Consider the following 10,871-nt stretch of genomic DNA (forward strand, 5'->3'; position numbering starts at 1 on the left):
TTCTAAAAATAAAAAAAAAAATGTAGAAATACCGAGAAAAGAACAAAAAAAATAATAAATGAAGGAAATTACAAAAAAATGTTTTTTTAAGACCCATTTTTAGAAAAAATTATTTTAAAAGACCCTTTTTAGAAAAATCCCCTTTAACCAAAGTTAGGGTTTCTCGAACTGAGGCTTTTTCTCTCTTCCACACATTTTCGCAAACCCTCCTTCCAGAGGGATCCTCTGCCCCTCTCGCCCGAACCTCTTCCATCCTCCCTCTCTCGCCCAAATCTCCCCATGTGCGAGCTCCTCCATCTCCCAATCTCCGTCCATCTACAACAAACCTCCATTTTCATCCTCCATCGCCTAGCCACCCATCTAAGCCCTTCACCGCCAACCGAAATCTCCATTCTCGATCCTTCTTCTCATCCCTATATAAACAAACATAGCCCTTCCTTCTTCGACACCGCTTCTTCACCTCCCCATTTTCCTCTTTCACGATCCATTCTCACCCCCGCATCTTCTTCCATCTTCAACACCCGTTTTCACCCTACCACAGCACCTTCTCCTCTCAATCGATCGTCTTCACCCCTTTCCTGTACATAGCCTCCTCTTCTTCTCCTTCACGATAATCCATTCCTTATCCTTCCACTGCAATACTCTCAAGCGATTCCATCGATCAACCTCCTTCCTCCCTGCAAGATCACAAACAACTAAAAGAAGCTTGATTCCAGCTACAATAATCAAGTAAGAAAACCTCTCTTATTCTTCGACAGTAGAAGACTTCCGCCGTAAGAGAGGAGAGATTTCCCCCTTCATTTAGAACCTCTGCAGCACCCCTGTAAGTTTTTCCCCTCTCTTTTCTTTCTGTTTTTTTTTTTATTGATCATCCCACTATCGCACCATGGATAGGGTTTGAATAGCTCATAGCTATTTCGGCCCATACCTGTGCTACAATAAATGAAATACATATTCCTACATGTTTTTCTTAATTATTCCCCTTTTACAATTTTTTTCTAGATCTCTTACTTCTAATATCTACTGATGTCATCATACGTTAGATCCAGTATTATTATTTTTTTTTTTCTGTTGTTTTCTTCTTTTCTTTCCTTTTTTTTTTTTTTTCCTCTTCGATCTGCTTATGGGTTTTGTTTATACGTAGCTGCCTTGAAGTTTAGCTCTATGGGATTTCAACTCACACATCGTCTGGTAAATGCCAATTGGTGTTTTGGGGTTGGGACAAAATTTTGTCAAGATTTGATAGGATTTGCGCAGGAGTGATGTATGGTGAAAAGAATGGTGCATTCAGAGGGGGATTAATGGCTTTAGCTATGGCTCCTTAGTTGGTTTTCAGTTTTAATCTTTGGGAAGAATTAGGTTTGAGTTTTAGGAGTGCTTGAATTCGAAGTTGTGGAAGGCATATATATCTTGTCTGTTGTCATGTACATATTCATACCCTTAACAATCCCAGCATCGATGAATTTAGATATTTGGTGGAATCACTAACATCTGAACTGGAAGGTATACTAACATGCTGGGACGCCAGGATATGAAGTCTTCATGAGGTAATTTTGCCATTATCTAAAGGTGATTCATATCATCAAGGCAGGTTTGATGTGATTTTTCTTTCCTTTCTTCTGTTTTAACTCCATGCCATATGGTTTATTAATCTTCTTGCAAAGGTACCCGATTGTGGCTTACAGTGGTGACTCATATTTCCATGTTATAGTCTTATCACACAATTATTTCTCTGCATCTTCCATTTTGATGGCTTCCAATTTAGGGCAGTATTGCAGACTAGTTGAAGAAATCTCCAGATGTTTTCTCCCTTGCACATTATGATGGTGATGATGTTAGCAGTACTAATAGCTATGTGACACTATATTCATCACTTAGATCACCAGAAGATAAGATAGAGATTGTGTGTGACACCATCAAATGTTTAGGTAAAAGAATCGTTCCAGGTACGCACAGTGAAGTATCTTTTGTTTCCCACCATGGTCCATTTTTTTTATATACCTTATTTCCTCAAGTTCCACGCAGTATTTGAACTCTGTTTGGTTGTTGGACTGTAATTTCCATGTTTGTTTGTATCAAATATCACCTGCACGAATGGTTGGCATTAATGCATCTAGGTTTGACATGATTAGCCTGGTACTTGTTGCTTGCATTGAGTATCTCAATGATGGGGATTTGAGACCAAAAATTTCTTAAAGAAACCGGATGTATAAAAGTCCTATAGAAAATATCATGCATCCCTGTCCAATATAATACAATGAAAGTATCAATATGGCTATAATTGATGTTACTTTTCCTGGAATATGAAGAGGATATGTTTTGCAGGTTCCGTTGCATTGCCAGTCATCCATCTCATCAGCCTAAATGATTTTGTTTTCTATATATATATATATATATTTACTTAAGATGTTCAAATACGATTTGAAGAATTGGATAGTTGACTCGTGAATGTGAGCCCTTTACTCTTAACTTATCCAGGTTGCGAGTTGACTGTGGTAATGATTCATTTTTACCCAGGCCTCTTCATTATTTGATCTATTGCAGCTGGTGGCCAAATAATTGCATATTGCATCTCCAGTTTTTGAAGCAGACTCTCTCTATCTAGAAATCATGATTGCCAATTTCCATATAGGAGCAATATTTTCTGAGATCATTTGGGTTTGTGAGCTTCCATACTGTAGCAGCAAAGACCCTCATCTTTCCAATAGCTGCAACAGTCATACTCGACACCCATGTTCTCCTTCATAACACTGTCCATCCCTCTGTATATTCCAGCACAGGTTTTATGTGGTTTTCCAATGATATTGCCCACTCTATACATATATTGTGAAAATCAGTATTTTGGAATCTTTTATGTTCAATGCATTTTTTTTTTAGACAAAAGATTTCCTGGTTTAGTCATGGTGATGAAATTTATTTAAATAGCATTGATGAGACTTCACATGGGTGGAATGAGAATGAAATTGAATATTCAAACTAAGCAAATACTTGCTGCCACTATGCCTTAACAGTAAAGATAATAGGGGATCAAGCTGGTTGGAATCCAATGATTCTTCAGTAGCACAACGTCAGATCAATATACCCTGCATCTATATGTATTTCTGTTTTGACTCAACATTGGTAGCATGGTTGCCTTGGTTTTCGTTATAGCTTGGGTTCATATTTTTGCAGCAATATAAAAGCATTTCAGCAGTATATATATCTTTTCACAGCTTAAATATTTGTGGCATCGATTAACTTAGAGTCTGTTTTATATTTTTAGAATGTGGTCAACATAAGGGCTCCTTGAAGGGAATCCAGGGCGAAAAAGAAAGTCTCCTTATATATTTTCTCCTTATGAGCTTCAGAAATCAAAGGGTGTTAAAACTCAGTAGAATGATTTTGCAGGAATCGAAAGAAGTTAAAGTAAACAAAGACCAATCAGGCTTAAAGCAAAAGGTAATGTGCTGTAGCATGCACAACATCCATGGCCAACCATTCCCACCTGTTGCAGCAGCACATCCCAGTGTCACTACTGGCGCCCCTGTACACAGCATCCTGCTGATGAGCATACAAGGCATACAGGATAAAAGGAAATTCAACTGAAGTTTGTTAGACCAGTTCGGTTGCAGAATAAATTTTGCAAGATCTTCCAGAGATTCAGAGTAAGCTCCAACACATTTCCACTTCTAGTACTCCCCTTTCCAACTTTCATATTTTCTTGCGAATTGATTAAGGTAAGCTTCTGTTTCGGATTGGCTGTAAGAAGGTTCATTTTATTTAGTGTAAAACTTGTTATAATATGCTTTACTGAGAAATCAGATAGATACCTGTCATTTCCAATCTCAATGCATGTTCTAAATTTATGTATCATAATTGGATATTGTGTTGTACTGCAACATATTACCTACATTTCATTTTTTTTCTTTTTATTTATCATCTCTATCGGCTACAGCATGCATCATCACACTTCACCTTCATCTGTCTTAAATATCCACCTGATATCTCCACAATGCCTCCTACTTATAACACTCTTCAGCCACCACCGGCATTTGCAGCAACATGAGTTATGGGCGTGATGGTTTTATGCCCATAGCAGTATAAAAGCATCGCCGTGTGTTTCTCACACTCACAAGCAGGGCAAAGAATTACCATATCCTTTTACACTCATAGCAGTGCAAAGCGCTGCTATGCTATCCATTGCATTCACAGCAGTGCAAAGTCTAGCTGGGGTTCTTTTAAATAATGTGAAATACTGTGGTATTTCCCCTGCCCATCTTCACTACATCACAGTATGTCATTGTGTGCTATTCACGGTTCCAGTTCCATTCACTTACCTCCATACCTGACCTCTGTCAACTATCTTCATACAGTCGTATCTTCATTCTACTATATGTTTGTGTATATAGTAACAACCTACTGCTGCCTCACAATCACCAACAGCATCTTGCTGAGCCTTTTCCTTGAGGCTCATCACAGTCATATCACTATATTAAGTCAGTATACTGCACCTGCACAACCATCCTCATTTCAACCATGTATAACACCTATATTTTTCTGCCTAGCTTAGACACGATGCTTAGGTCCTATACACACACACACATATATATATATATATATATATATATATATATATATATATATATATATATATATATATACATATATACGTGTTTCTTTAGCTAGCATAGATATCATTCCCAGCCAAATACATATGTCTTCTTTAGATATAAAAGCCCTTTCTACTTTATATAGGCATTATAAGATGTATTATACACATTCACTCTAGATATCCATATTCTCATTTAGCATAGCCATATGCATGCTAGTTCTAATATGATGCTTCCTTTTGCACGCTTGCCTTTCTATTGCCTTGTATTAACTTGCATTTTTTCAGGAAATACATTTAAAGTGTTATTTTTCTTAGATTAAGATTTTAATTTCCAGTCTACAATGTAATAGCTAGATATTAATGAGAAATTTAAATTTCAAACATTAGATTAGAATGTATGAGCATGTACATACCTTAGAAATTACTTATTTCATCTCATTTTACCTTTTATTTTCTAAAATCTCACGAATGGTGAAACAAGATTGGCACGTGCACCATTTTGTAAGAGGTAATTAATCCTAAGTTGATGATTTACATCAACGGCCATAGTCGGGATGTAAACAAGACTTAGGATTTTTATCTTTTACGAAATAACACTGGATCCACACTGGATCCGTTTTCAAAATTCATCATATTTTCCTTAAATATTTTCTCCTTTTATCAGAATTTAACTTAGAATTAACTCAAAACATATACCAATGGCCATAGTCAGGGTATATTGAGAGTTCATTTTATTTTAAATTCTATAAAAGCACCAAATGTATTTCATTCTTCTCTTGAATCTAAATATAGATTATTATATAATACATTCAATGACCATAGTCAATGATGGATTATATCTTCAATCTTATTTTTATTCATTTAAAGAATGGAATAGCTTTTCAAAATCCAATTTCAAAAATTTAAATTCATTTATCATTTAGGATAGAATTGCATCATATTTTTAAAATTCTTTTTCATAAATCCAAGTGATTCTTTCCTTCATTTCTCAGATCAAATCCTATTCATAAGTTCAAATTCAACTCTATTTCTCAAAAGGATTCAAGAATTCAATTTCAAGGTCCCATTTGACTTTGAAAACTTTAGAATCGGCTTATACCCAAAATTCAAATTCTAACTTCAAATTCAAAGTCCAAATTGACTTTGAAATTCATTTTATATTCAAAACTCCAATCAAATTCAAAGTTCAATTTAACTTTGAAATTCTTGACTCCAGATTCAAGCTTCAAATTCAAAGTCCAATTTAACTTTGAAATTCATTTGTATATTCAAAATTCAATTCTCAAATCAATTTTGGAAATTCCAAAATCCAAAGTTAGATCCTAAATCCAACTTGGATCCAGATTTCCAAGTACAAATCCCCGCTTTTTTTGGATCTCAAATTCAGATCTAAATCCATTTTAGGATCCAGGATTCAACACTCATATTGGATCTCAGACTTCAGATCCGATTCCTCCTTAGGATTCAGACTCCAATTTCACTTTTGGATCTTAGACTTCAGTTCCAATTTCTTTATAGGATCCAGAATCCCATTTCACATTTGGATCTCAGACTTCAGATCCAATTCCATTTTTTAGGATCCAGAGCCCAACTCTACATTGGATCTCAGAATCTAGATCCAATTCTATTTCAGGATCCAGAATCCAATGCTACTTTGGATCTCAGATTCCAGATCCAAAATCCATCTTAGGGTCCAGAACCCAATTCTATATCGGATCTCGGATCCCAGATCTTAAGTCCATTTTAAGATCCAATCCAATTCCAAATTCCAGATTTCAATTCCATTTTCGGATCTAATCTAAATCCCTTTCTATTCTTAAATACCATCCGGATTTCTCAGATCCATTCCAAATTTCCAACTTCAGAAATCTAAATTCAATTCCATCTCAAGTATTCATTTCTTTTCCTAAATTCAGGTTCAAATTCAAAGTTCATTTCTGACTTTGAGACTTCACTTTCCTTCATTTCAAAAAGCTTCAAATCATTCTTTCTCCTTTATTCTTCCAATTCTGATTTACTTCAAAGACTTAGACTACTCTGGTCCATCTCGAAGTTCCAAGTTAGATTCAAATCATTTCTTCACTCCCTTATCAAATCCATCTCAGAACACTTGGAAATTTTCAAAACATCTTTTCAAAAAGGAGCATACATTCTTGCATTGCACAAGCATGATTCTTTGTGCATTTAGAGTTAGAATAAATTCTAAGATTATATTCAGGCAAAGCAAAAAGGCATAGATTCGATTCTTGGTTCGATTACCCCTGGTAAAGACGCCAGGAACGGTCGAACCTCGTACCGACGAGTGAATCCCGTCTCTCTATCTTTTTCCCACAAATTTTCAAAACGGAGGCGAGTTAAATTTCTAAATATTTTTTAAATAAAGGTCAAGTGAAAACCCGCAAAAGAGTTCCTCTCTCTTCTCTCTTCTTTCTTTTCTCTTCTCTCTTTCTTTTCTTTCTTTTATTTTTCTCCCTTCAAAAAAGGACGAAAATAGAGGTTAGAAAAGGGAAAGAGAAGGAAGAGAGAGAAATCACAAGAGAGGAAAAATTTTGCGATGATCACAGGTATCATCCTCTTTTAGGGGATCCACGGTAAGTATCCTTTCTTTTTTTTTTTCTAATATTTTCTGATATTTCCCCTGCTCACCGCCCCATCAAAAGCACTTCTCGTGGTGCTGCTTGGTTCATAGCAATGTCAGCCCACCTGTGTGTAAAATCGATTGAATGATTGCATTCCAATAATTTTTTTTCTTTTTTTCAATCTTTCTCCTCACGTTCTGCTAAGTTCCTGTATATTTTGTTCCCTGGAAATAATGTTTGTGTTGTTTAAACATTGTGCATTTGTTTTCATTAAACGTTATTTTTATTTAATCACCACTTTTTCTTTCTCTGTTTATTCTTCAATACATCTCCCTGTCTTATCCTTTTGGTCGATTTGTTGCATCAATTACATTTTTAAATATGATAAGTATTTAGAATTTGCCTTCTGTTCATCTTTATTTCAGTATCATATACGTATTTTGGCCATTCACTTATAACATCATAGATGACACCCCCTATCAAGGATATGCTCCCTTGATTAACATCCATTTTGAAGAACATGCATGAGAAGGTGCAGGAAAATTGTATTGACCTTGTTGGTAGGATTGCTGATCGTGGAGCTGAGTTTGTGCCAGCAAGAGATTGGATTTGTTTTGAGTTTCTTGAGATGTTGAAAGTCCATAAGAAGGGGATCAGGAGGTCAACTGCCAACACATTTGGGTACATTGCAAAGGTAATTAAGGCCACATGATGTGGTGGCAATGCTTTTGAACAATTTAAAAGTTCAAGAGCGCCAGAATCGTGTTTGTACAATGGTTGCCATAGCTATAGTTGCAGAAACATGTTCTCCATTTACCGTTTTACCTACATTAATATTGTGTCCTAGAGCTTAATGTGCAGAATGGTGTTCTTAAGTCTCTGTCTTTTCTCTTTGAGTGCATAAGAGAGATGGGTAAGGACTATATATGTTGTGACTCCACTTTTGGAGGATACACTCATGGATAGGGACCTGGTCCACAGGCAGACTGTTATTTTTGCTGTCAAATATATGGCATTGGGTGTGGCAGGTTTAGGTTGTGAAGATGTACTTGTACGTCTCTTGAACTATGCGTGGCCCAACTTATTCGAGACATCGCCTCGTATGGTAAATGTTGTAATAGAAGCAATTGACAGCATACGAGTAGCCCTGAGCCCAGCGGTTGTTCTGAATTACTGTCTTCAAGGGTTATTCCATCCAGCAAGGAAGGTGCGGGAAGTGTATTGGAAGATCTACAACTTGTACATTGGGGCTCAGGACAGGCTTGTAGCAGCTTATTCAGTCCTGGAAGCCGAGGCCAATAACGTTTTCAGCAAACCTGAGTTAATGATGTGAATTTAGGTGTCTATGATGATAGTAGTTCCATCCTGTATGGTAGTTTGCTACCCTTGTTCCTGTGAAGCAACGAGATGCCATGGAGAACTTAGTTATGAAAATAGTAGTACTGCAAAAATGTTAGGCAAATGAAGTGTTTTTGTGGGAATCAAACTCACCTTACTGTTAATCACCTGTTGCTTCAGCACTTACCACATAACACTTTCCAGCACTTTCATATGCACGCCTTCATCTACCTACTGCACATACTAATAGCACCCTTGTATAAGTTGTGCATTTGTGTTTTCATTTCTTTTTTTTTTTACAGCAACCTTCACATGGCTCCATTTGCATTTTAGGTTCACGACTTGTAATAAACGTCAGCCCCTCAATCAAGTGTCAATTTTCTGCAAGTTTTTTTTGTTTAGTAGACATGTTTGTTCTATATTTCATAGTGCATTCTCATCTTCTGTGTATTTCCATATCATACAATCAGGTAAGGTTTTGCATTGCATGATATTAATGTTCTCGCATATTTACAGGTCTTATATCTAGTTTTAGTTGATATGTCACATTTCATATATCTGTATATTTCAATTTCTGATTGTGTTTGGTCTCGAAATCGAATCCCTGTTGTTGAAATCCCTGTAAAAAGCCATGTTTCACTGTGGAAGCGAAATTTCCCCTCCCCAGTTTCAAATACTGTGAATCTAAATGCATTCCACGAGCTTCCATTATCAGGTTCTGTGCCGAACTGCAGATGTTAGGATTCTGTTGCTACATGGCTACTTTGGAGAAATTTGAAGAAAACTATGCTCAATATGACGTTATCACACTCAGGCCATCTCGATCGATATTTACTTGAGGAGTCAGGCTGGTTAGGCTGTTGCGTTCCCCTAATTAAAAGACATCTGCTGCAAAAGGACATACGTTCGAGGGAACTCTATGCATTTACACTATGTTCACCATTGTCGCTTTTTTTTTTATACACCCAGCATCATCTATGCAATCAGATCTGCTGTAAATTCATCGTAGAAATCTCTTTAAACCTGTCCAGCTTGATGATATCCACATCTATGATGTTCACTTTGTAGATGATTTGTTTGCCTTACTGTGTGTTGCTATGCATTCTTTACAATGCCTGACATTTGAACTCCTCCAGTGTAACATTGTGTGCCCCTTTTTTTTAGCATGACTCTCTCTAGCTTTCCCAGGGTGTTGTAGGGTAATTTCACAGCATGGCATTTAAATTTTTTCTTTCTTTTTGTGCACATACTTATACACAGTAGCTTTTATATTTCAGCATCATCTTAACTGCACTATCTCCCACATGTGTCACAACACTTGCATATTTTTTTTTTCATTGACAACCCACAACATAACCTCCATCTTCCCTGATTAGATATTACCTGTCACTCCCTCTTTACATTCCAGCACGTCACACAAATACCCAGCCTCTGTTGTCTATTCTCATTTAAGCATTCATAGTAGCATTTTGTGTGGCTGTAAACAAACTGCAGCAACACTTTACGTCGCTGCAACTACTTGTGGCAATGTTTGATATTGTTGTCTCCCCTGTATTCTGTTATCATGTGTTTCCTTATGTTCATATCATGTCCCTTCCCACCTGTCAATGCTCACCAACTACGTTTGATGTTGCTGCCTACAGTCTGATGCTCGTAATTTGTAATAGCATCACCATCTCAAGAACGGATCCATGGCAGTCCTTTACTGTCAAATACCTACTTACCATCCATCCCATCAAAACATCACTATCTTTCATCATAACCAGCACCACCCCTTATCTTCTGTACATTATAGCCAACCCTCATCTCACAGCCACCTAGCATTTCATAGCCACCAATGCATGTTCCAGTGGATGATGGTCTTAGCTATACATAGTAGAATTTCCATTTTGACTATCATAGGCAGTTGAGGCAGGGTCCAGCTGTTAGAATCATTTATCATGCCTCGTGGTAATTGAGGCATTGGTTAACCAATATTTATTTTCTGGTTTGATATAAACTCCTCCACAAAAGTATATTATACTCCCTTTCCCCTTTTTCAGCCAATGCATTATAGATGTCCTTCCATCAGCATCTAACATTTTCTCTTTTTTTAAAAAAAAAAAACAGGATATTTCGCTAACTTTGTTTTGTTTTACAGGAAATATGTGGAGAATACCATTATTTGGAGTTGTAAATTCAATTTTATATGTTGTAATAAGTTAGGTTTTAATGAGAATTTACATTTTTCTGCACTAGATAGAATGAATGAGCATTGTAAATGTCATAAATTGCTTGTTTTTCATGCTTTTGCCTTTATTTCTCAATCTCTCACAATGGTGAAACACGAATGGCACGTGCACCATTTTGTAAGAGGTAATTAA

The 10,871-nt window shown here is 36.5% G+C and overlaps 1 pseudogene; it reads left to right on the forward strand.

The window, feature by feature from the left end:
- Positions 1-7,690: 7,690 nt before the first annotated feature.
- On the forward strand, positions 7,691-8,503 carry LOC149837918 (uncharacterized; annotated as a pseudogene).
- The last annotated feature ends 2,368 nt before the right edge of the window (positions 8,504-10,871 follow it).

The sequence above is a fragment of the Nuphar pumila genome, chromosome 5 (genome assembly GCF_984573655.1).
Source record: "Nuphar pumila chromosome 5, dmNupPumi1.hap1.1, whole genome shotgun sequence".
Taxonomy (NCBI): Eukaryota; Viridiplantae; Streptophyta; class Magnoliopsida; order Nymphaeales; family Nymphaeaceae; genus Nuphar; species Nuphar pumila.